This window comes from Ascaphus truei, unplaced genomic scaffold (genome assembly GCF_040206685.1).
Source record: "Ascaphus truei isolate aAscTru1 unplaced genomic scaffold, aAscTru1.hap1 HAP1_SCAFFOLD_637, whole genome shotgun sequence".
Taxonomy (NCBI): domain Eukaryota; kingdom Metazoa; phylum Chordata; class Amphibia; order Anura; family Ascaphidae; genus Ascaphus; species Ascaphus truei.
In genome coordinates, this window is record NW_027456970.1 from 130339 (window position 1) to 156937 (window position 26599).

The following is a 26599-nucleotide window of genomic DNA, read 5'->3' on the forward strand; positions in this document are numbered from 1 at the left end:
TTGCTCCCTCTCTTCCTCTCTCTCTCCCCCCCTCTCTCTCCCCCTCCCCCTCTCTCTCTCTTCCTCTCTCTCTCTCCCCCCCTCTCTCCTCTCTCTCCTCTCTCTCCCCCCCTCTCTCCTCTCTCTCTCTCTCTTTCTCCCTCTCTCCCTCTCTCTTTTAGAAGCTTTACACCTGCCAGCCAGTCTACAGTATGTGATGATATCACAATGTGTCTCTTACATCACAGACAGGCTGACATCATCACACAGGCTGACTGGCCATCAAGAGACAGAAATGCAGATAGAGACACACTGACAAACACATACACTGTAGGCACAGGCGCCATGCGGCTTCTGCACCATAAAAGTCCATTTGAATCAAAAATAATGTAGTCTTTTAAGTGAGGCTCTATTGAAATTTGGGGGTCTAAGTGTCAAGACAATCTTGACGTAAAACGGAGGCATCATTTTCAATCATTCAATAATGATGTGGTTTTGGATGACAGTATCCTACATCCTGTATGATATAATAATAATAATAAGAGACATCATGGAAAAATAATAGGAGACATAATGGAAATATTATCCAGTTTGTCACCATAATTGGAATATACATAATGCAAGAAGGTTTTATGTGTGTCGTCTTCTTCTCTTGAGTCTATGAGCTGAGGTGGGTGTCTCTTGGAGCTCTGGTGGAGGAAATATTCACCTGCCTTGGTGTCTCAGAGCTTTGAGGGGGTAAAAAGCCTAGCACTAGTTTAGTTATTGTAATGTATTTGCTACAATCAATAACACAAACAAGCTTCAGTACAGTAAAGTCATCATTTAAATCAGTGATCTAATTTTTATTTCTAAGTAGAATATCTGAAACAACTTCCCTTACTGACTAAACACAAAAAAAGTTAAAGATCCCGCTACCTCTTACATGCTAAGCGAGCGCTCTACCATTTGAGCTAATCCCCCACTTTTGGAGGTGGGTGGCTGTCAGTGCCGGTTGCTTTACAGTACTTTCTGCAGGGCAAATGTGGCTGTGAACGTGCACTGTTTAATGCTAGTTATCAGAAATAGCTCTGAGTCCAGGGGCTGTGGAAGATTGGGTGAGAATGATCGTGGAATCATCAGACCCCAGTAAATAAACCCATAGTCACCACACCACAGAGCACTACACTACACATCCTCCCTGATTGTCTAGTGGTTAGGATTCGGCGCTCTCACCGCCGCGGCCCGGGTTCGATCCCCGGTCAGGGAAAGCTTTGTTTTGAAAACCGTAATGATTCTTTTTCTTTTCATGTCTTAAGTTGAACAGAATTTCCTTTTTTTTTTACATTTGCATAAACAGAGCTCTTGCTAATTCAATTAATAAAACTGAAAGGATCATGGAAGTGACGTTAAGAATTGTATTAAGTGAGCATGTCAATTGAAATATTCCAAGAAGAGAGTACGCTAGTCGGGGAAAGACAATCTTGGCACAAAACCGAGGCATATTTTTCAATCATTCAATCCATAGGTGGTTTTGGATGACAGTATTCTATGAGATATCCTGGGAAAATAATAGGAGACATAATGGAAATACATTATCGTCCAATTTGTGACCATAATGGGAATATACTTAGTGCTTCCTTCACAGGAAATAATACATGTGACATAACGGGAATGTAATAAGTATGTGGGTTTGGCTGGGATTATCCTACATCCAGCAGGGATATAATAACTGGGAAAACGCTATATTTGATACCGCCACGTTGTGGGATGAGCGAGTAAACATTGCATGTCATTTCCCAGAATCCCTTGCTGCAGTGGGAGCACTGTATGCTACTGTAGGTGATAATGGTTGAAATATATATATATATATATATATATATATATATACACATCAACCAGTTCAATAATTTAAAGGGGGGGAATTAAAATGGCTGAAGTGGAAAATGACAAGTATTTACCGATCCAAAAAAACGACTCCTGAGCATGTATGTACTGCTTACATGGATGTACCCATTAGCATGTACAGTGTTGTTTGTTATTGCGGTTACCAATTTATTTCCATTTTAAATATTTAATTTCTCTGAAATGGTGCAAGCAAATTGCATGAAAAGTTGCAAAAGAATACATGAATGTTTTGTATCCAGTCAGGGGATGAGATGAGATCGGGTCATGTTCATAGTTGAACTGTACATTACTAAAAGAAGGCTTTTTTTCTATGCAGATACAGTATAGTGTTTCAAACACATGCTATACACACGCACACACGCACACACACACACACACACACACACACACACACACACACACACACACAGCACTATCTGCAATGTAAAGATGTGGGTGAACAGAGCAAAAAAGATGGTACTAGAAACGCTTATTACAGTAACACCAAAGGGATGTGCCTAATGCTAAAGTTTGAACAGCAGCAGCCGCAGTAGCCCTGATATCTATGGATGGGACAGATACCCCCTGCAGACACAGACACCCGCGCGCGCGCACACACACGCACGCACACAGGGAGGGGTCTGTAGTGTGACAGAGCACGCTAGCTTCGCCACCAGGCACTCCTTCTTGAATTAAAATAAAACTATCTCCTTACCTCTTTCTGGATGCCCCCTCTTTACCAACAAGAGGGACAGGACCAGCTCTCCTCAGCTTCCATTTTCCCCTTCCTTTCCTCTCTCCCTTGAAAACTTTCTGCACCTGAGACAGTGGGAGGGAGGGAGATAGAGCAAGAAACAGCACCCCAAATCCTGTCCCATTAGAAGCAGCACAGGCTTCTGTCCGTTTGCTCCTCTCCTCTCCCTCCAGGTGATTTGCATGGGAGGGAGGAGCTGCTTGCTCCCTCTCTTCCTCTCTCTCTCCCCCCCTCTCTCTCCCCCTCCCCCTCTCTCTCTCTTCCTCTCTCTCTCTCCCCCCCTCTCTCCTCTCTCTCCTCTCTCTCCCCCCCCTCTCTCCTCTCTCTCTCTCTCTTTCTCCCTCTCTCCCTCTCTCTTTTAGAAGCTTTACACCTGCCAGCCAGTCTACAGTATGTGATGATATCACAATGTGTCTCTTACATCACAGACAGGCTGACATCATCACACAGGCTGACTGGCCATCAAGAGACAGAAATGCAGATAGAGACACACTGACAAACACATACACTGTAGGCACAGGCGCCATGCGGCTTCTGCACCATAAAAGTCCATTTGAATCAAAAATAATGTAGTCTTTTAAGTGAGGCTCTATTGAAATTTGGGGGTCTAAGTGTCAAGACAATCTTGACGTAAAACGGAGGCATCATTTTCAATCATTCAATAATGATGTGGTTTTGGATGACAGTATCCTACATCCTGTATGATATAATAATAATAATAAGAGACATCATGGAAAAATAATAGGAGACATAATGGAAATATTATCCAGTTTGTCACCATAATTGGAATATACATAATGCAAGAAGGTTTTATGTGTGTCGTCTTCTTCTCTTGAGTCTATGAGCTGAGGTGGGTGTCTCTTGGAGCTCTGGTGGAGGAAATATTCACCTGCCTTGGTGTCTCAGAGCTTTGAGGGGGTAAAAAGCCTAGCACTAGTTTAGTTATTGTAATGTATTTGCTACAATCAATAACACAAACAAGCTTCAGTACAGTAAAGTCATCATTTAAATCAGTGATCTAATTTTTATTTCTAAGTAGAATATCTGAAACAACTTCCCTTACTGACTAAACACAAAAAAAGTTAAAGATCCCGCTACCTCTTACATGCTAAGCGAGCGCTCTACCATTTGAGCTAATCCCCCACTTTTGGAGGTGGGTGGCTGTCAGTGCCGGTTGCTTTACAGTACTTTCTGCAGGGCAAATGTGGCTGTGAACGTGCACTGTTTAATGCTAGTTATCAGAAATAGCTCTGAGTCCAGGGGCTGTGGAAGATTGGGTGAGAATGATCGTGGAATCATCAGACCCCAGTAAATAAACCCATAGTCACCACACCACAGAGCACTACACTACACATCCTCCCTGATTGTCTAGTGGTTAGGATTCGGCGCTCTCACCGCCGCGGCCCGGGTTCGATCCCCGGTCAGGGAAAGCTTTGTTTTGAAAACCGTAATGATTCTTTTTCTTTTCATGTCTTAAGTTGAACAGAATTTCCTTTTTTTTTTACATTTGCATAAACAGAGCTCTTGCTAATTCAATTAATAAAACTGAAAGGATCATGGAAGTGACGTTAAGAATTGTATTAAGTGAGCATGTCAATTGAAATATTCCAAGAAGAGAGTACGCTAGTCGGGGAAAGACAATCTTGGCACAAAACCGAGGCATATTTTTCAATCATTCAATCCATAGGTGGTTTTGGATGACAGTATTCTATGAGATATCCTGGGAAAATAATAGGAGACATAATGGAAATACATTATCGTCCAATTTGTGACCATAATGGGAATATACTTAGTGCTTCCTTCACAGGAAATAATACATGTGACATAACGGGAATGTAATAAGTATGTGGGTTTGGCTGGGATTATCCTACATCCAGCAGGGATATAATAACTGGGAAAACGCTATATTTGATACCGCCACGTTGTGGGATGAGCGAGTAAACATTGCATGTCATTTCCCAGAATCCCTTGCTGCAGTGGGAGCACTGTATGCTACTGTAGGTGATAATGGTTGAAATATATATATATATATATATATATATATATACACATCAACCAGTTCAATAATTTAAAGGGGGGGAATTAAAATGGCTGAAGTGGAAAATGACAAGTATTTACCGATCCAAAAAAACGACTCCTGAGCATGTATGTACTGCTTACATGGATGTACCCATTAGCATGTACAGTGTTGTTTGTTATTGCGGTTACCAATTTATTTCCATTTTAAATATTTAATTTCTCTGAAATGGTGCAAGCAAATTGCATGAAAAGTTGCAAAAGAATACATGAATGTTTTGTATCCAGTCAGGGGATGAGATGAGATGGGGTCATGTTCATAGTTGAACTGTACATTACTAAAAGAAGGCTTTTTTTCTATGCAGATACAGTATAGTGTTTCAAACACATGCTATACACACGCACACACGCACACACACACACACACACACACACACACACACACAGCACTATCTGCAATGTAAAGATGTGGGTGAACAGAGCAAAAAAGATGGTACTAGAAACGCTTATTACAGTAACACCAAAGGGATGTGCCTAATGCTAAAGTTTGAACAGCAGCAGCCGCAGTACCCCTGATATCTATGGATGGGACAGATACCCCCTGCAGACACAGACACCCGCGCGCGCGCACACACACGCACACGCACGCACACACAGGGAGGGGTCTGTAGTGTGACAGAGCATGCTAGCTTCGCCACCAGGCACTCCTTCTTGAATTAAAATAAAACTATCTCCTTACCTCTTTCTGGATGCCCCCTCTTTACCAACAAGAGGGACAGGACCAGCTCTCCTCAGCTTCCATTTTCCCCTTCCTTTCCTCTCTCCCTTGAAAACTTTCTGCACCTGAGACAGTGGGAGGGAGGGAGATAGAGCAAGAAACAGCACCCCAAATCCTGTCCCATTAGAAGCAGCACAGGCTTCTGTCCGTTTGCTCCTCTCCTCTCCCTCCAGGTGATTTGCATGGGAGGGAGGAGCTGCTTGCTCCCTCTCTTCCTCTCTCTCTCCCCCCCTCTCTCTCCCCCTCCCCCTCTCTCTCTCTCCCCCCCTCTCTCCTCTCTCTCCCCCCCTCTCTCCTCTCTCTCTCTCTCTCTCTCTCTCTTTCTCCCTCTCTCCCTCTCTCTTTTAGAAGCTTTACACCTGCCAGCCAGTCTACAGTATGTGATGATATCACAATGTGTCTCTTACATCACAGACAGGCTGACATCATCACACAGGCTGACTGGCCATCAAGAGACAGAAATGCAGATAGAGACACACTGACAAATACATACACTGTAGGCACAGGCGCCATGCGGCTTCTGCACCATAAAAGTCCATTTGAATCAAAAATAATGTAGTCTTTTAAGTGAGGCTCTATTGATATCTTGGGGGTCTAAGTGTCAAGACAATCTTGACGTAAAACGGAGGCATCATTTTCAATCATTCAATAATGATGTGGTTTTGGATGACAGTATCCTACATCCTGTATGATATAATAATAATAATAAGAGACATCATGGAAAAATAATAGGAGACATAATGGAAATATTATCCAGTTTGTCACCATAATTGGAATATACATAATGCAAGAAGGTTTTATGTGTGTCGTCTTCTTCTCTTGAGTCTATGAGCTGAGGTGGGTGTCTCTTGGAGCTCTGGTGGAGGAAATATTCACCTGCCTTGGTGTCTCAGAGCTTTGAGGGGGTAAAAAGCCTAGCACTAGTTTAGTTATTGTAATGTATTTGCTACAATCAATAACACAAACAAGCTTCAGTACAGTAAAGTCATCATTTAAATCAGTGATCTAATTTTTATTTCTAAGTAGAATATCTGAAACAACTTCCCTTACTGACTAAACACAAAAAAAGTTAAAGATCCCGCTACCTCTTACATGCTAAGCGAGCGCTCTACCATTTGAGCTAATCCCCCACTTTTGGAGGTGGGTGGCTGTCAGTGCCGGTTGCTTTACAGTACTTTCTGCAGGGCAAATGTGGCTGTGAACGTGCACTGTTTAATGCTAGTTATCAGAAATAGCTCTGAGTCCAGGGGCTGTGGAAGATTGGGTGAGAATGATCGTGGAATCATCAGACCCCAGTAAATAAACCCATAGTCACCACACCACAGAGCACTACACTACACATCCTCCCTGATTGTCTAGTGGTTAGGATTCGGCGCTCTCACCGCCGCGGCCCGGGTTCGATCCCCGGTCAGGGAAAGCTTTGTTTTGAAAACCGTAATGATTCTTTTTCTTTTCATGTCTTAAGTTGAACAGAATTTCCTTTTTTTTTTACATTTGCATAAACAGAGCTCTTGCTAATTCAATTAATAAAACTGAAAGGATCATGGAAGTGACGTTAAGAATTGTATTAAGTGAGCATGTCAATTGAAATATTCCAAGAAGAGAATACGCTAGTCGGGGAAAGACAATCTTGGCACAAAACCGAGGCATATTTTTCAATCATTCAATCCATAGGTGGTTTTGGATGACAGTATTCTATGAGATATCCTGGGAAAATAATAGGAGACATAATGGAAATACATTATCGTCCAATTTGTGACCATAATGGGAATATACTTAGTGCATCCTTCACAGGAAATAATACATGTGACATAACGGGAATGTAATAAGTATGTGGGTTTGGCTGGGATTATCCTACATCCAGCAGGGATATAATAACTGGGAAAACGCTATATTTGATACCGCCACGTTGTGGGATGAGCGAGTAAACATTGCATGTCATTTCCCAGAATCCCTTGCTGCAGTGGGAGCACTGTATGCTACTGTAGGTGATAATGGTTGAAATATATATATATATATATATATATATATATATATATATATATATATATATATACACATCAACCAGTTCAATAATTTAAAGGGGGGGAATTAAAATGGCTGAAGTGGAAAATGACAAGTATTTACCGATCCAAAAAAACGACTCCTGAGCATGTATGTACTGCTTACATGGATGTACCCATTAGCATGTACAGTGTTGTTTGTTATTGCGGTTACCAATTTATTTCCATTTTAAATATTTAATTTCTCTGAAATGGTGCAAGCAAATTGCATGAAAAGTTGCAAAAGAATACATGAATGTTTTGTATCCAGTCAGGGGATGAGATGAGATGGGGTCATGTTCATATTTGAACTGTACATTACTAAAAGAAGGCTTTTTTTCTATGCAGATACAGTATAGTGTTTCAAACACATGCTATACACACGCACACACGCACACACACACACACACACACACACACACACAGCACTATCTGCAATGTAAAGATGTGGGTGAACAGAGCAAAAAAGATGGTACTAGAAACGCTTATTACAGTAACACCAAAGGGATGTGCCTAATGCTAAAGTTTGAACAGCAGCAGCCGCAGTACCCCTGATATCTATGGATGGGACAGATACCCCCTGCAGACACAGACACCCGCGCGCGCGCACACACACGCACACGCACGCACACAGGGAGGGGTCTGTAGTGTGACAGAGCATGCTAGCTTCGCCACCAGGCACTCCTTCTTGAATTAAAATAAAACTATCTCCTTACCTCTTTCTGGATGCCCCCTCTTTACCAACAAGAGGGACAGGACCAGCTCTCCTCAGCTTCCATTTTCCCCTTCCTTTCCTCTCTCCCTTGAAAACTTTCTGCACCTGAGACAGTGGGAGGGAGGGAGATAGAGCAAGAAACAGCACCCCAAATCCTGTCCCATAAGAAGCAGCACAGGCTTCTGTCCCTCTGCTCCTCTCCTCTCACTCCAGGTGATTTGCATGGGAGGGAGGAGCTGCTTGCTCCCTCTCTTCCTCTCTCTCTCCCCCCCTCTCTCTCCCCCTCCCCCTCTCTCTCTCTTCCTCTCTCTCTCTCCCCCCCTCTCTCCTCTCTCTCCCCCCCTCTCTCCTCTCTCTCTCTCTCTCTCTCTTTCTCCCTCTCTCCCTCTCTCTTTTAGAAGCTTTACACCTGCCAGCCAGTCTACAGTATGTGATGATATCACAATGTGTCTCTTACATCACAGACAGGCTGACATCATCACACAGGCTGACTGGCCATCAAGAGACAGAAATGCAGATAGAGACACACTGACAAATACATACACTGTAGGCACAGGCGCCATGCGGCTTCTGCACCATAAAAGTCCATTTGAATCAAAAATAATGTAGTCTTTTAAGTGAGGCTCTATTGATATCTTGGGGGTCTAAGTGTCAAGACAATCTTGACGTAAAACGGAGGCATCATTTTCAATCATTCAATAATGATGTGGTTTTGGATGACAGTATCCTACATCCTGTATGATATAATAATAATAAGAGACATCATGGAAAAATAATAGGAGACATAATGGAAATATCATCCAGTTTGTCACCATAATTGGAATATACATAATGCAAGAAGGTTTTATGTGTGTCGTCTTCTTCTCTTGAGTCTATGAGCTGAGGTGGGTGTCTCTTGGAGCTCTGGTGGAGGAAATATTCACCTGCCTTGGTGTCTCAGAGCTTTGAGGGGGTAAAAAGCCTAGCACTAGTTTAGTTATTGTAATGTATTTGCTACAATCAATAACACAAACAAGCTTCAGTACAGTAAAGTCATCATTTAAATCAGTGATCTAATTTTTATTTCTAAGTAGAATATCTGAAACAACTTCCCTTACTGACTAAACACAAAAAAAGTTATTAAAGATCCCGCTACCTCTTACATGCTAAGCGAGCGCTCTACCATTTGAGCTAATCCCCCACTTTTGGAGGTGGGTGGCTGTCAGTGCCGGTTGCTTTACAGTACTTTCTGCAGGGCAAATGTGGCTGTGAACGTGCACTGTTTAATGCTAGTTATCAGAAATAGCTCTGAGTCCAGGGGCTGTGGAAGATTGGGTGAGAATGATCGTGGAATCATCAGACCCCAGTAAATAAACCCATAGTCACCACACCACAGAGCACTACACTACACATCCTCCCTGATTGTCTAGTGGTTAGGATTCGGCGCTCTCACCGCCGCGGCCCGGGTTCGATCCCCGGTCAGGGAAAGCTTTGTTTTGAAAACCGTAATGATTCTTTTTCTTTTCATGTCTTAAGTTGAACAGAATTTCCTTTTTTTTTTACATTTGCATAAACAGAGCTCTTGCTAATTCAATTAATAAAACTGAAAGGATCATGGAAGTGACGTTAAGAATTGTATTAAGTGAGCATGTCAATTGAAATATTCCAAGAAGAGAATACGCTAGTCGGGGAAAGACAATCTTGGCACAAAACCGAGGCATATTTTTCAATCATTCAATCCATAGGTGGTTTTGGATGACAGTATTCTATGAGATATCCTGGGAAAATAATAGGAGACATAATGGAAATACATTATCGTCCAATTTGTGACCATAATGGGAATATACTTAGTGCATCCTTCACAGGAAATAATACATGTGACATAACGGGAATGTAATAAGTATGTGGGTTTGGCTGGGATTATCCTACATCCAGCAGGGATATAATAACTGGGAAAACGCTATATTTGATACCGCCACGTTGTGGGATGAGCGAGTAAACATTGCATGTCATTTCCCAGAATCCCTTGCTGCAGTGGGAGCACTGTATGCTACTGTAGGTGATAATGGTTGAAATATATATATATATATATATATATATATATATATATATATATATATACACATCAACCAGTTCAATAATTTAAAGGGGGGGAATTAAAATGGCTGAAGTGGAAAATGACAAGTATTTACCGATCCAAAAAAACGACTCCTGAGCATGTATGTACTGCTTACATGGATGTACCCATTAGCATGTACAGTGTTGTTTGTTATTGCGGTTACCAATTTATTTCCATTTTAAATATTTAATTTCTCTGAAATGGTGCAAGCAAATTGCATGAAAAGTTGCAAAAGAATACATGAATGTTTTGTATCCAGTCAGGGGATGAGATGAGATGGGGTCATGTTCATATTTGAACTGTACATTACTAAAAGAAGGCTTTTTTTCTATGCAGATACAGTATAGTGTTTCAAAAACATGCTATACACACGCACACACGCACACACACACACACACACACAGCACTATCTGCAATGTAAAGATGTGGGTGAACAGAGCAAAAAAGATGGTACTAGAAACGCTTATTACAGTAACACCAAAGGGATGTGCCTAATGCTAAAGTTTGAACAGCAGCAGCCGCAGTACCCCTGATATCTATGGATGGGACAGATACCCCCTGCAGACACAGACACCCGCGCGCGCGCACACACACGCACACGCACGCACACAGGGAGGGGTCTGTAGTGTGACAGAGCATGCTAGCTTCGCCACCAGGCACTCCTTCTTGAATTAAAATAAAACTATCTCCTTACCTCTTTCTGGATGCCCCCTCTTTACCAACAAGAGGGACAGGACCAGCTCTCCTCAGCTTCCATTTTCCCCTTCCTTTCCTCTCTCCCTTGAAAACTTTCTGCACCTGAGACAGTGGGAGGGAGGGAGATAGAGCAAGAAACAGCACCCCAAATCCTGTCCCATTAGAAGCAGCACAGGCTTCTGTCCGTTTGCTCCTCTCCTCTCCCTCCAGGTGATTTGCATGGGAGGGAGGAGCTGCTTGCTCCCTCTCTTCCTCTCTCTCTCCCCCCCTCTCTCTCCCCCTCCCCCTCTCTCTCTCTTCCTCTCTCTCTCTCCCCCCCTCTCTCCTCTCTCTCCCCCTCTCTCCTCTCTCTCTCTCTCTCTCTCTCTCTTTCTCCCTCTCTCCCTCTCTCTTTTAGAAGCTTTACACCTGCCAGCCAGTCTACAGTATGTGATGATATCACAATGTGTCTCTTACATCACAGACAGGCTGACATCATCACACAGGCTGACTGGCCATCAAGAGACAGAAATGCAGATAGAGACACACTGACAAATACATACACTGTAGGCACAGGCGCCATGCGGCTTCTGCACCATAAAAGTCCATTTGAATCAAAAATAATGTAGTCTTTTAAGTGAGGCTCTATTGATATCTTGGGGGTCTAAGTGTCAAGACAATCTTGACGTAAAACGGAGGCATCATTTTCAATCATTCAATAATGATGTGGTTTTGGATGACAGTATCCTACATCCTGTATGATATACACTGGCGACACACTTTATTCAAGCTTGGCTAGTCCCACGAATTCGGGTATACCCGGGTGTATTGAGGTTTGTGACTGTTTTCTGCCCGAGTGCATTGAGTTATTTTCCAAGCAGGGATTGAAGCATTTTATTCCCGCTGGCTGCAATACTGCACAGTATATATATATATACTGCATTACAATTCATGAATTTATGCCATCTGGTAGACACGCGAAGCATTGCAGCCTATTAAATCCTAATCATTATCATTTAACAGATCAGCCGCCCATCAGCCAGGCATGAACCCAGGCTGGGAAGGCAAATGCAACGGGGCTTGTCAGAGGTGAGGAGTGGCGCATTCCAGGTATCTGCCAGGTACATACTGGGTATTTGCTCGAATAAAGTGTGTCGGTGCAGTAATAATAATAAGAGACATCATGGAAAAATAATAGGAGACATAATGGAAATATTATCCAGTTTGTCACCATAATTGGAATATACATAATGCAAGAAGGTTTTATGTATGTCGTCTTCTTCTCTTGAGTCTATGAGCTGAGGTGGGTGTCTCTTGGAGCTCTGGTGGAGGAAATATTCACCTGCCTTGGTGTCTCAGAGCTTTGAGGGGGTAAAAAGCCTAGCACTAGTTTAGTTATTGTAATGTATTTGCTACAATCAATAACACAAACAAGCTTCAGTACAGTAAAGTCATCATTTAAATCAGTGATCTAATTTTTATTTCTAAGTAGAATATCTGAAACAACTTCCCTTACTGACTAAACACAAAAAAAGTTAAAGATCCCGCTACCTCTTACATGCTAAGCGAGCGCTCTACCATTTGAGCTAATCCCCCACTTTTGGAGGTGGGTGGCTGTCAGTGCCGGTTGCTTTACAGTACTTTCTGCAGGGCAAATGTGGCTGTGAACGTGCACTGTTTAATGCTAGTTATCAGAAATAGCTCTGAGTCCAGGGGCTGTGGAAGATTGGGTGAGAATGATCGTGGAATCATCAGACCCCAGTAAATAAACCCATAGTCACCACACCACAGAGCACTACACTACACATCCTCCCTGATTGTCTAGTGGTTAGGATTCGGCGCTCTCACCGCCGCGGCCCGGGTTCGCTCCCCGGTCAGGGAAAGCTTTGTTTTGAAAACCGTAATGATTCTTTTTCTTTTCATGTCTTAAGTTGAACAGAATTTCCTATTTTTTTTACATTTGCATAAACAGAGCTCTTGCTAATTCAATTAATAAAACTGAAAGGATCATGGAAGTGACGTTAAGATATGTATTAAGTGAGCATGTCAATTGAAATATTCCAAGAAGAGAATACGCTAGTCGGGGAAAGACAATCTTGGCACAAAACCGAGGCATATTTTTCAATCATTCAATCCATAGGTGGTTTTGGATGACAGTATTCTATGAGATATCCTGGGAAAATAATAGGAGACATAATGGAAATACATTATCGTCCAATTTGTGACCATAATGGGAATATACTTAGTGCATCCTTCACAGGAAATAATACATGTGACATAACGGGAATGTAATAAGTATGTGGGTTTGGCTGGGATTATCCTACATCCAGCAGGGATATAATAACTGGGAAAACGCTATATTTGATACCGCCACGTTGTGGGATGAGCGAGTAAACATTGCATGTCATTTCCCAGAATCCCTTGCTGCAGTGGGAGCACTGTATGCTACTGTAGGTGATAATGGTTGAAATATACATATATATATATATATATATATATATATATATATATATACACATCAACCAGTTCAATAATTTAAAGGGGGGGAATTAAAATGGCTGAAGTGGAAAATGACAAGTATTTACCGATCCAAAAAAACGACTCCTGAGCATGTATGTACTGCTTACATGGATGTACCCATTAGCATGTACAGTGTTGTTTGTTATTGCGGTTACCAATTTATTTCCATTTTAAATATTTAATTTCTCTGAAATGGTGCAAGCAAATTGCATGAAAAGTTGCAAAAGAATACATGAATGTTTTGTATCCAGTCAGGGGATGAGATGAGATGGGGTCATGTTCATATTTGAACTGTACATTACTAAAAGAAGGCTTTTTTTCTATGCAGATACAGTATAGTGTTTCAAACACATGCTATACACACGCACACACGCACACACACACACACACACACACACACACAGCACTATCTGCAATGTAAAGATGTGGGTGAACAGAGCAAAAAAGATGGTACTAGAAACGCTTATTACAGTAACACCAAAGGGATGTGCCTAATGCTAAAGTTTGAACAGCAGCAGCCGCAGTACCCCTGATATCTATGGATGGGACAGATACCCCCTGCAGACACAGACACCCGCGCGCGCGCACACACACGCACACGCACGCACACAGGGAGGGGTCTGTAGTGTGACAGAGCATGCTAGCTTCGCCACCAGGCACTCCTTCTTGAATTAAAATAAAACTATCTCCTTACCTCTTTCTGGATGCCCCCTCTTTACCAACAAGAGGGACAGGACCAGCTCTCCTCAGCTTCCATTTTCCCCTTCCTTTCCTCTCTCCCTTGAAAACTTTCTGCACCTGAGACAGTGGGAGGGAGGGAGATAGAGCAAGAAACAGCACCCCAAATCCTGTCCCATTAGAAGCAGCACAGGCTTCTGTCCGTTTGCTCCTCTCCTCTCCCTCCAGGTGATTTGCATGGGAGGGAGGAGCTGCTTGCTCCCTCTCTTCCTCTCTCTCTCCCCCCCTCTCTCTCCCCCTCCCCCTCCCCCTCTCTCTCTCTTCCTCTCTCTCTCTCTCCCCCCCTCTCTCCTCTCTCTCCCCCCCTCTCCTCTCTCTCTCTCTCTCTCTCTCTTTCTCCCTCTCTCCCTCTCTCTTTTAGAAGCTTTACACCTGCCAGCCAGTCTACAGTATGTGATGATATCACAATGTGTCTCTTACATCACAGACAGGCTGACATCATCACACAGGCTGACTGGCCATCAAGAGACAGAAATGCAGATAGAGACACACTGACAAATACATACACTGTAGGCACAGGCGCCATGCGGCTTCTGCACCATAAAAGTCCATTTGAATCAAAAATAATGTAGTCTTTTAAGTGAGGCTCTATTGATATCTTGGGGGTCTAAGTGTCAAGACAATCTTGACGTAAAATGGAGGCATCATTTTCAATCATTCAATAATGATGTGGTTTTGGATGACAGTATCCTACATCCTGTATGATATAATAATAATAATAAGAGACATCATGGAAAAATAATAGGAGACATAATGGAAATATTATCCAGTTTGTCACCATAATTGGAATATACATAATGCAAGAAGGTTTTATGTGTGTCGTCTTCTTCTCTTGAGTCTATGAGCTGAGGTGGGTGTCTCTTGGAGCTCTGGTGGAGGAAATATTCACCTGCCTTGGTGTCTCAGAGCTTTGAGGGGGTAAAAAGCCTAGCACTAGTTTAGTTATTGTAATGTATTTGCTACAATCAATAACACAAACAAGCTTCAGTACAGTAAAGTCATCATTTAAATCAGTGATCTAATTTTTATTTCTAAGTAGAATATCTGAAACAACTTCCCTTACTGACTAAACACAAAAAAAGTTAAAGATCCCGCTACCTCTTACATGCTAAGCGAGCGCTCTACCATTTGAGCTAATCCCCCACTTTTGGAGGTGGGTGGCTGTCAGTGCCGGTTGCTTTACAGTACTTTCTGCAGGGCAAATGTGGCTGTGAACGTGCACTGTTTAATGCTAGTTATCAGAAATAGCTCTGAGTCCAGGGGCTGTGGAAGATTGGGTGAGAATGATCGTGGAATCATCAGACCCCAGTAAATAAACCCATAGTCACCACACCACAGAGCACTACACTACACATCCTCCCTGATTGTCTAGTGGTTAGGATTCGGCGCTCTCACCGCCGCGGCCCGGGTTCGATCCCCGGTCAGGGAAAGCTTTGTTTTGAAAACCGTAATGATTCTTTTTCTTTTCATGTCTTAAGTTGAACAGAATTTCCTTTTTTTTTACATTTGCATAAACAGAGCTCTTGCTAATTCAATTAATAAAACTGAAAGGATCATGGAAGTGACGTTAAGAATTGTATTAAGTGAGCATGTCAATTGAAATATTCCAAGAAGAGAATACGCTAGTCGGGGAAAGACAATCTTGGCACAAAACCGAGGCATATTTTTCAATCATTCAATCCATAGGTGGTTTTGGATGACAGTATTCTATGAGATATCCTGGGAAAATAATAGGAGACATAATGGAAATACATTATCGTCCAATTTGTGACCATAATGGGAATATACTTAGTGCTTCCTTCACAGGAAATAATACATGTGACATAACGGGAATGTAATAAGTATGTGGGTTTGGCTGGGATTATCCTACATCCAGCAGGGATATAATAACTGGGAAAACGCTATATTTGATACCGCCACGTTGTGGGATGAGCGAGTAAACATTGCATGTCATTTCCCAGAATCCCTTGCTGCAGTGGGAGCACTGTATGCTACTGTAGGTGATAATGGTTGAAATATATATATATATATATATATATATATACACATCAACCAGTTCAATAATTTAAAGGGGGGGAATTAAAATGGCTGAAGTGGAAAATGACAAGTATTTACCGATCCAAAAAAACGACTCCTGAGCATGTATGTACTGCTTACATGGATGTACCCATTAGCATGTACAGTGTTGTTTGTTATTGCGGTTACCAATTTATTTCCATTTTAAATATTTAATTTCTCTGAAATGGTGCAAGCAAATTGCATGAAAAGTTGCAAAAGAATACATGAATGTTTTGTATCCAGTCAGGGGATGAGATGAGATGGGGTCATGTTCATATTTGAACTGTACATTACTAAAAGAAGGCTTTTTTTCTATGCAGATACAGTATAGTGTTTCAAACACATGCTATACACACGCACACACGCACACACACACACACACACACACACACACACACAGCACTATCTGCAATGTAAAGATGTGGGTGAACAGAGCAAAAAAGATGGTACTAGAAACGCTTATTACAGTAACACCAAAGGGATGTGCCTAATGCTAAAGTTTGAACAGCAGCAGCCGCAGTAGCCCTGATATCTATGGATGGGACAGATACCCCCTGCAGACACAGACACCCGCGCGCGCGCACACACACGCACACGCACGCACACAGGGAGGGGTCTGTAGTGTGACAGAGCACGCTAGCTTCGCCACCAGGCACTCCTTCTTGAATTAAAATAAAACTATCTCCTTACCTCTTTCTGGATGCCCCCTCTTTACCAACAAGAGGGACAGGACCAGCTCTCCTCAGCTTCCATTTTCCCCTTCCTTTCCTCTCTCCCTTGAAAACTTTCTGCACCTGAGACAGTGGGAGGGAGGGAGATAGAGCAAGAAACAGCACCCCAAATCCTGTCCCATTAGAAGCAGCACAGGCTTCTGTCCGTTTGCTCCTCTCCTCTCCCTCCAGGTGATTTGCATTGGAGGGAGGAGCTGCTTGCTCCCTCTCTTCCTCTCTCTCTCCCCCCCTCTCTCTCCCCCTCCCCCTCTCTCTCTCTTCCTCTCTCTCTCTCCCCCCTCTCTCTCCCCCCCTCTCTCCTCTCTCTCCTCTCTCTCCCCCCCTCTCTCCTCTCTCTCTCTCTCTTTCTCCCTCTCTCCCTCTCTCTTTTAGAAGCTTTACACCTGCCAGCCAGTCTACAGTATGTGATGATATCACAATGTGTCTCTTACATCACAGACAGGCTGACATCATCACACAGGCTGACTGGCCATCAAGAGACAGAAATGCAGATAGAGACACACTGACAAACACATACACTGTAGGCACAGGCGCCATGCGGCTTCTGCACCATAAAAGTCCATTTGAATCAAAAATAATGTAGTCTTTTAAGTGAGGCTCTATTGTAATTTGGGGGTCTAAGTGTCAAGACAATCTTGACGTAAAACGGAGGCATCATTTTCAATCATTCAATAATGATGTGGTTTTGGATGACAGTATCCTACATCCTGTATGATATAATAATAATAAGAGACATCATGGAAAAATAATAGGAGACATAATGGAAATATTATCCAGTTTGTCACCATAATTGGAATATACATAATGCAAGAAGGTTTTATGTGTGTCGTCTTCTTCTCTTGAGTCTATGAGCTGAGGTGGGTGTCTCTTGGAGCTCTGGTGGAGGAAATATTCACCTGCCTTGGTGTCTCAGAGCTTTGAGGGGGTAAAACGCCTAGCACTAGTTTAGTTATTGTAATGTATTTGCTACAATCAATAACACAAACAAGCTTCAGTACAGTAAAGTCATCATTTAAATCAGTGATCTAATTTTTATTTCTAAGTAGAATATCTGAAACAACTTCCCTTACTGACTAAACACAAAAAAAGTTAAAGATCCCGCTACCTCTTACATGCTAAGCGAGCGCTCTACCATTTGAGCTAATCCCCCACTTTTGGAGGTGGGTGGCTGTCAGTGCCGGTTGCTTTACAGTACTTTCTGCAGGGCAAATGTGGCTGTGAACGTGCACTGTTTAATGCTACTTATCAGAAATAGCTCTGAGTCCAGGGGCTGTGGAAGATTGGGTGAGAATGATCGTAGAATCATCAGACCCCAGTAAATAAACCCATAGTCACCACACCACAGAGCACTACACTACACATCCTCCCTGATTGTCTAGTGGTTAGGATTCGGCGCTCTCACCGCCGCGGCCCGGGTTCGATCCCCGGTCAGGGAAAGCTTTGTTTTGAAAACCGTAATGATTCTTTTTCTTTTCATGTCTTAAGTTGAACAGAATTTCCTTTTTTTTTTACATTTGCATAAACAGAGCTCTTGCTAATTCAATTAATAAAACTGAAAGGATCATGGAAGTGACGTTAAGAATTGTATTAAGTGAGCATGTCAATTGAAATATTCCAAGAAGAGAATACGCTAGTCGGGGAAAGACAATCTTGGCACAAAACCGAGGCATATTTTTCAATCATTCAATCCATAGGTGGTTTTGGATGACAGTATTCTATGAGATATCATGGGAAAATAATAGGAGACATAATGGAAATACATTATCGTCCAATTTGTGACCATAATGGGAATATACTTAGTGCTTCCTTCACAGGAAATAATACATGTGACATAACGGGAATGTAATAAGTATGTGGGTTTGGCTGGGATTATCCTACATCCAGCAGCGATATAATAACTGGGAAAACGCTATATTTGATACCGCCACGTTGTGGGATGAGCGAGTAAACATTGCATGTCATTTCCCAGAATCCCTTGCTGCAGTGGGAGCACTGTATGCTACTGTAGGTGATAATGGTTGAAATATATATATATATATATATATATATATATATATATATATATATATACACATCAACCAGTTCAATAATTTAAAGGGGGGGAATTAAAATGGCTGAAGTGGAAAATGACAAGTATTTACCGATCCAAAAAAACGACTCCTGAGCATGTATGTACTGCTTACATGGATGTACCCATTATCATGTACAGTGTTGTTTGTTATTGCGGTTACCAATTTATTTCCATTTTAAATATTTAATTTCTCTGAAATGGTGCAAGCAAATTGCATGAAAAGTTGCAAAAGAATACATGAATGTTTTGTATCCAGTCAGGGGATGAGATGAGATGGGGTCATGTTCATATTTGAACTGTACATTACTAAAAGAAGGCTTTTTTTCTATGCAGATACAGTATAGTGTTTCAAACACATGCTATACACACGCACACACGCACACACACACACACACACACACACACACACACACACAGCACTATCTGCAATGTAAAGATGTGGGTGAACAGAGCAAAAAAGATGGTACTAGAAACGCTTATTACAGTAACACCAAAGGGATGTGCCTAATGCTAAAGTTTGAACAGCAGCAGCCGCAGTAGCCCTGATATCTATGGATGGGACAGATACCCCCTGCAGACACAGACACCCGCGCGCGCGCACACACACGCACACGCACGCACACAGGGAGGGGTCTGTAGTGTGACAGAGCACGCTAGCTTCGCCACCAGGCACTCCTTCTTGAATTAAAATAAAACTATCTCCTTACCTCTTTCTGGATGCCCCCTCTTTACCAACAAGAGGGACAGGACCAGCTCTCCTCAGCTTCCATTTTCCCCTTCCTTTCCTCTCTCCCTTGAAAACTTTCTGCACCTGAGACAGTGGGAGGGAGGGAGATAGAGCAAGAAACAGCACCCCAAATCCTGTCCCATTAGAAGCAGCACAGGCTTCTGTCCGTTTGCTCCTCTCCTCTCCCTCCAGGTGATTTGCATGGGAGGGAGGAGCTGCTTGCTCCCTCTCTTCCTCTCTCTCTCCCCCCCTCTCTCTCCCCCTCCCCCTCTCTTCCTCTCTCTCTCTCCCCCCTCTCTCTCCCCCCCTCTCTCCTCTCTCTCCTCTCTCTCCCCCCCTCTCTCCTCTCTCTCTCTTTCTCCCTCTCTCCCTCTCTCTTTTAGAAGCTTTACACCTGCCAGCCAGTCTACAGTATGTGATGATATCACAATGTGTCTCTTACATCACAGACAGGCTGACATCATCACACAGGCTGACTGGCCATCAAGAGACAGAAATGCAGATAGAGACACACTGACAAACACATACACTGTAGGCACAGGCGCCATGCGGCTTCTGCACCATAAAAGTCCATTTGAATCAAAAATAATGTAGTCTTTTAAGTGAGGCTCTATTGAAATTTGGGGGTCTAAGTGTCAAGACAATCTTGACGTAAAACGGAGGCATCATTTTCAATCATTCAATAATGATGTGGTTTTGGATGACAGTATCCTACATCCTGTATGATATAATAATAATAATAAGAGACATCATGGAAAAATAATAGGAGACATAATGGAAATATTATCCAGTTTGTCACCATAATTGGAATATACATAATGCAAGAAGGTTTTATGTATGTCGTCTTCTTCTCTTGAGTCTATGAGCTGAGGTGGGTGTCTCTTGGAGCTCTGGTGGAGGAAATATTCACCTGCCTTGGTGTCTCAGAGCTTTGAGGGGGTAAAAAGCCTAGCACTAGTTTAGTTATTGTAATGTATTTGCTACAATCAATAACACAAACAAGCTTCAGTACAGTAAAGTCATCATTTAAATCAGTGATCTAATTTTTATTTCTAAGTAGAATATCTGAAACAACTTCCCTTACTGACTAAACACAAAAAAAGTTAAAGATCCCGCTACCTCTTACATGCTAAGCGAGCGCTCTACCATTTGAGCTAATCCCCCACTTTTGGAGGTGGGTGGCTGTCAGTGCCGGTTGCTTTACAGTACTTTCTGCAGGGCAAATGTGGCTGTGAACGTGCACTGTTTAATGCTAGTTATCAGAAATAGCTCTGAGTCCAGGGGCTGTGGAAGATTGGGTGAGAATGATCGTGGAATCATCAGACCCCAGTAAATAAACCCATAGTCACCACACCACAGAGCACTACACTACACATCCTCCCTGATTGTCTAGTGGTTAGGATTCGGCGCTCTCACCGCCGCGGCCCGGGTTCGATCCCCGGTCAGGGAAAGCTTTGTTTTGAAAACCGTAATGATTCTTTTTCTTTTCATGTCTTAAGTTGAACAGAATTTCCTTTTTTTTTTACATTTGCATAAACAGAGCTCTTGCTAATTCAATTAATAAAACTGAAAGGATCATGGAAGTGACGTTAAGAATTGTATTAAGTGAGCATGTCAATTGAAATATTCCAAGAAGAGAGTACGCTAGTCGGGGAAAGACAATCTTGGCACAAAACCGAGGCATATTTTTCAATCATTCAATCCATAGGTGGTTTTGGATGACAGTATTCTATGAGATATCCTGGGAAAATAATAGGAGACATAATGGAAATACATTATCGTCCAATTTGTGACCATAATGGGAATATACTTAGTGCTTCCTTCACAGGAAATAATACATGTGACATAACGGGAATGTAATAAGTATGTGGGTTTGGCTGGGATTATCCTACATCCAGCAGGGATATAATAACTGGGAAAACGCTATATTTGATACCGCCACGTTGTGGGATGAGCGAGTAAACATTGCATGTCATTTCCCAGAATCCCTTGCTGCAGTGGGAGCACTGTATGCTACTGTAGGTGATAATGGTTGAAATATATATATATATATATATATATATATATATACACATCAACCAGTTCAATAATTTAAAGGGGGGGAATTAAAATGGCTGAAGTGGAAAATGACAAGTATTTACCGATCCAAAAAAACGACTCCTGAGCATGTATGTACTGCTTACATGGATGTACCCATTAGCATGTACAGTGTTGTTTGTTATTGCGGTTACCAATTTATTTCCATTTTAAATATTTAATTTCTCTGAAATGGTGCAAGCAAATTGCATGAAAAGTTGCAAAAGAATACATGAATGTTTTGTATCCAGTCAGGGGATGAGATGAGATGGGGTCATGTTCATAGTTGAACTGTACATTACTAAAAGAAGGCTTTTTTTCTATGCAGATACAGTATAGTGTTTCAAACACATGCTATACACACGCACACACGCACACACACACACACACACACACACACACAGCACTATCTGCAATGTAAAGATGTGGGTGAACAGAGCAAAAAAGATGGTACTAGAAACGCTTATTACAGTAACACCAAAGGGATGTGCCTAATGCTAAAGTTTGAACAGCAGCAGCCGCAGTACCCCTGATATCTATGGATGGGACAGATACCCCCTGCAGACACAGACACCCGCGCGCGCGCACACACACGCACACGCACGCACACAGGGAGGGGTCTGTAGTGTGACAGAGCATGCTAGCTTCGCCACCAGGCACTCCTTCTTGAATTAAAATAAAACTATCTCCTTACCTCTTTCTGGATGCCCCCTCTTTACCAACAAGAGGGACAGGACCAGCTCTCCTCAGCTTCCATTTTCCCCTTCCTTTCCTCTCTCCCTTGAAAACTTTCTGCACCTGAGACAGTGGGAGGGAGGGAGATAGAGCAAGAAACAGCACCCCAAATCCTGTCCCATTAGAAGCAGCACAGGCTTCTGTCCGTTTGCTCCTCTCCTCTCCCTCCAGGTGATTTGCATGGGAGGGAGGAGCTGCTTGCTCCCTCTCTTCCTCTCTCTCTCCCCCCCTCTCTCTCCCCCTCCCCCTCTCTCTCTCTTCCTCTCTCTCTCTCCCCCCCTCTCTCCTCTCTCTCCCCCCCTCTCTCCTCTCTCTCTCTCTCTCTCTCTCTCTCTCTTTCTCCCTCTCTCCCTCTCTCTTTTAGAAGCTTTACACCTGCCAGCCAGTCTACAGTATGTGATGATATCACAATGTGTCTCTTACATCACAGACAGGCTGACATCATCACACAGGCTGACTGGCCATCAAGAGACAGAAATGCAGATAGAGACACACTGACAAATACATACACTGTAGGCACAGGCGCCATGCGGCTTCTGCACCATAAAAGTCCATTTGAATCAAAAATAATGTAGTCTTTTAAGTGAGGCTCTATTGATATCTTGGGGGTCTAAGTGTCAAGACAATCTTGACGTAAAACGGAGGCATCATTTTCAATCATTCAATAATGATGTGGTTTTGGATGACAGTATCCTACATCCTGTATGATATAATAATAATAAGAGACATCATGGAAAAATAATAGGAGACATAATGGAAATATTATCCAGTTTGTCACCATAATTGGAATATACATAATGCAAGAAGGTTTTATGTGTGACGTCTTCTTCTCTTGAGTCTATGAGCTGAGGTGGGTGTCTCTTGGAGCTCTGGTGGAGGAAATATTCACCTGCCTTGGTGTCTCAGAGCTTTGAGGGGGTAAAAAGCCTAGCACTAGTTTAGTTATTGTAATGTATTTGCTACAATCAATAACACAAACAAGCTTCAGTACAGTAAAGTCATCATTTAAATCAGTGATCTAATTTTTATTTCTAAGTAGAATATCTGAAACAACTTCCCTTACTGACTAAACACAAAAAAAGTTAAAGATCCCGCTACCTCTTACATGCTAAGCGAGCGCTCTACCATTTGAGCTAATCCCCCACTTTTGGAGGTGGGTGGCTGTCAGTGCCGGTTGCTTTACAGTACTTTCTGCAGGGCAAATGTGGCTGTGAACGTGCACTGTTTAATGCTAGTTATCAGAAATAGCTCTGAGTCCAGGGGCTGTGGAAGATTGGGTGAGAATGATCGTGGAATCATCAGACCCCAGTAAATAAACCCATAGTCACCACACCACAGAGCACTACACTACACATCCTCCCTGATTGTCTAGTGGTTAGGATTCGGCGCTCTCACCGCCGCGGCCCGGGTTCGATCCCCGGTCAGGGAAAGCTTTGTTTTGAAAACCGTAATGATTCTTTTTCTTTTCATGTCTTAAGTTGAACAGAATTTCCTTTTTTTTTTACATTTGCATAAACAGAGCTCTTGCTAATTCAATTAATAAAACTGAAAGGATCATGGAAGTGACGTTAAGAATTGTATTAAGTGAGCATGTCAATTGAAATATTCCAAGAAGAGAATACGCTAGTCGGGGAAAGACAATCTTGGCACAAAACCGAGGCATATTTTTCAATCATTCAATCCATAGGTGGTTTTGGATGACAGTATTCTATGAGATATCCTGGGAAAATAATAGGAGACATAATGGAAATACATTATCGTCCAATTTGTGACCATAATGGGAATATACTTAGTGCATCCTTCACAGGAAATAATACATGTGACATAACGGGAATGTAATAAGTATGTGGGTTTGGCTGGGATTATCCTACATCCAGCAGGGATATAATAACTGGGAAAACGCTATATTTGATACCGCCACGTTGTGGGATGAGCGAGTAAACATTGCATGTCATTTCCCAGAATCCCTTGCTGCAGTGGGAGCACTGTATGCTACTGTAGGTGATAATGGTTGAAATATATATATATATATATATATATATATATATATATATATATACACATCAACCAGTTCAATAATTTAAAGGGGGGGAATTAAAATGGCTGAAGTGGAAAATGACAAGTATTTACCGATCCAAAAAAACGACTCCTGAGCATGTATGTACTGCTTACATGGATGTACCCATTAGCATGTACAGTGTTGTTTGTTATTGCGGTTACCAATTTATTTCCATTTTAAATATTTAATTTCTCTGAAATGGTGCAAGCAAATTGCATGAAAAGTTGCAAAAGAATACATGAATGTTTTGTATCCAGTCAGGGGATGAGATGAGATGGGGTCATGTTCATATTTGAACTGTACATTACTAAAAGAAGGCTTTTTTTCTATGCAGATACAGTATAGTGTTTCAAACACATGCTATACACACGCACACACGCACACACACACACACACACACACACACACACACAGCACTATCTGCAATGTAAAGATGTGGGTGAACAGAGCAAAAAAGATGGTACTAGAAACGCTTATTACAGTAACACCAAAGGGATGTGCCTAATGCTAAAGTTTGAACAGCAGCAGCCGCAGTACCCCTGATATCTATGGATGGGACAGATACCCCCTGCAGACACAGACACCCGCGCGCGCGCACACACACGCACACGCACGCACACAGGGAGGGGTCTGTAGTGTGACAGAGCATGCTAGCTTCTCCACCAGGCACTCCTTCTTGAATTAAAATAAAACTATCTCCTTACCTCTTTCTGGATGCCCCCTCTTTACCAACAAGAGGGACAGGACCAGCTCTCCTCAGCTTCCATTTTCCCCTTCCTTTCCTCTCTCCCTTGAAAACTTTCTGCACCTGAGACAGTGGGAGGGAGGGAGATAGAGCAAGAAACAGCACCCCAAATCCTGTCCCATAAGAAGCAGCACAGGCTTCTGTCCCTCTGCTCCTCTCCTCTCACTCCAGGTGATTTGCATGGGAGGGAGGAGCTGCTTGCTCCCTCTCTTCCTCTCTCTCTCCCCCCCTCTCTCTCCCCCTCCCCCTCTCTCTCTCTTCCTCTCTCTCTCCCCCCCTCTCTCCTCTCTCTCCCCCCCTCTCTCCTCTCTCTCTCTCTCTCTCTCTCTCTTTCTCCCTCTCTCCCTCTCTCTTTTAGAAGCTTTACACCTGCCAGCCAGTCTACAGTATGTGATGATATCACAATGTGTCTCTTACATCACAGACAGGCTGACATCATCACACAGGCTGACTGGCCATCAAGAGACAGAAATGCAGATAGAGACACACTGACAAATACATACACTGTAGGCACAGGCGCCATGCGGCTTCTGCACCATAAAAGTCCATTTGAATCAAAAATAATGTAGTCTTTTAAGTGAGGCTCTATTGATATCTTGGGGGTCTAAGTGTCAAGACAATCTTGACGTAAAACGGAGGCATCATTTTCAATCATTCAATAATGATGTGGTTTTGGATGACAGTATCCTACATCCTGTATGATATAATAATAATAAGAGACATCATGGAAAAATAATAGGAGACATAATGGAAATATTATCCAGTTTGTCACCATAATTGGAATATACATAATGCAAGAAGGTTTTATGTGTGTCGTCTTCTTCTCTTGAGTCTATGAGCTGAGGTGGGTGTCTCTTGGAGCTCTGGTGGAGGAAATATTCACCTGCCTTGGTGTCTCAGAGCTTTGAGGGGGTAAAAAGCCTAGCACTAGTTTAGTTATTGTAATGTATTTGCTACAATCAATAACACAAACAAGCTTCAGTACAGTAAAGTCATCATTTAAATCAGTGATCTAATTTTTATTTCTAAGTAGAATATCTGAAACAACTTCCCTTACTGACTAAACACAAAAAAAGTTAAAGATCCCGCTACCTCTTACATGCTAAGCGAGCGCTCTACCATTTGAGCTAATCCCCCACTTTTGGAGGTGGGTGGCTGTCAGTGCCGGTTGCTTTACAGTACTTTCTGCAGGGCAAATGTGGCTGTGAACGTGCAC

General features: G+C 42.5%; 9 non-coding genes across 9 annotated transcripts; all 9 read left to right on the forward strand.

Moving 5' to 3' along the window:
* The first annotated feature begins 1156 nt into the window (after positions 1–1156).
* Positions 1157–1228, forward strand: TRNAE-CUC (transfer RNA glutamic acid (anticodon CUC)). Its single transcript has one exon. It is a non-coding gene; the product is annotated as a tRNA-Glu (tRNA).
* A 2728-nt stretch (positions 1229–3956) lies between these two features.
* Positions 3957–4028, forward strand: TRNAE-CUC (transfer RNA glutamic acid (anticodon CUC)). The gene has a single exon. It is a non-coding gene; the product is annotated as a tRNA-Glu (tRNA).
* A 2709-nt stretch (positions 4029–6737) lies between these two features.
* Positions 6738–6809, forward strand: TRNAE-CUC (transfer RNA glutamic acid (anticodon CUC)). The gene has a single exon. It is a non-coding gene; the product is annotated as a tRNA-Glu (tRNA).
* Positions 6810–9544: 2735 nt separating this feature from the next.
* On the forward strand, positions 9545–9616 carry TRNAE-CUC (transfer RNA glutamic acid (anticodon CUC)). The gene has a single exon. It is a non-coding gene; the product is annotated as a tRNA-Glu (tRNA).
* A 3117-nt stretch (positions 9617–12733) lies between these two features.
* TRNAE-CUC (transfer RNA glutamic acid (anticodon CUC)) lies at positions 12734–12805 on the forward strand. The gene has a single exon. It is a non-coding gene; the product is annotated as a tRNA-Glu (tRNA).
* A 2733-nt stretch (positions 12806–15538) lies between these two features.
* TRNAE-CUC (transfer RNA glutamic acid (anticodon CUC)) lies at positions 15539–15610 on the forward strand. The gene has a single exon. It is a non-coding gene; the product is annotated as a tRNA-Glu (tRNA).
* Positions 15611–18334: 2724 nt separating this feature from the next.
* On the forward strand, positions 18335–18406 carry TRNAE-CUC (transfer RNA glutamic acid (anticodon CUC)). The gene has a single exon. It is a non-coding gene; the product is annotated as a tRNA-Glu (tRNA).
* A 2740-nt stretch (positions 18407–21146) lies between these two features.
* Positions 21147–21218, forward strand: TRNAE-CUC (transfer RNA glutamic acid (anticodon CUC)). Its single transcript has one exon. It is a non-coding gene; the product is annotated as a tRNA-Glu (tRNA).
* A 2718-nt stretch (positions 21219–23936) lies between these two features.
* On the forward strand, positions 23937–24008 carry TRNAE-CUC (transfer RNA glutamic acid (anticodon CUC)). Its single transcript has one exon. It is a non-coding gene; the product is annotated as a tRNA-Glu (tRNA).
* Positions 24009–26599: the final 2591 nt, after the last annotated feature.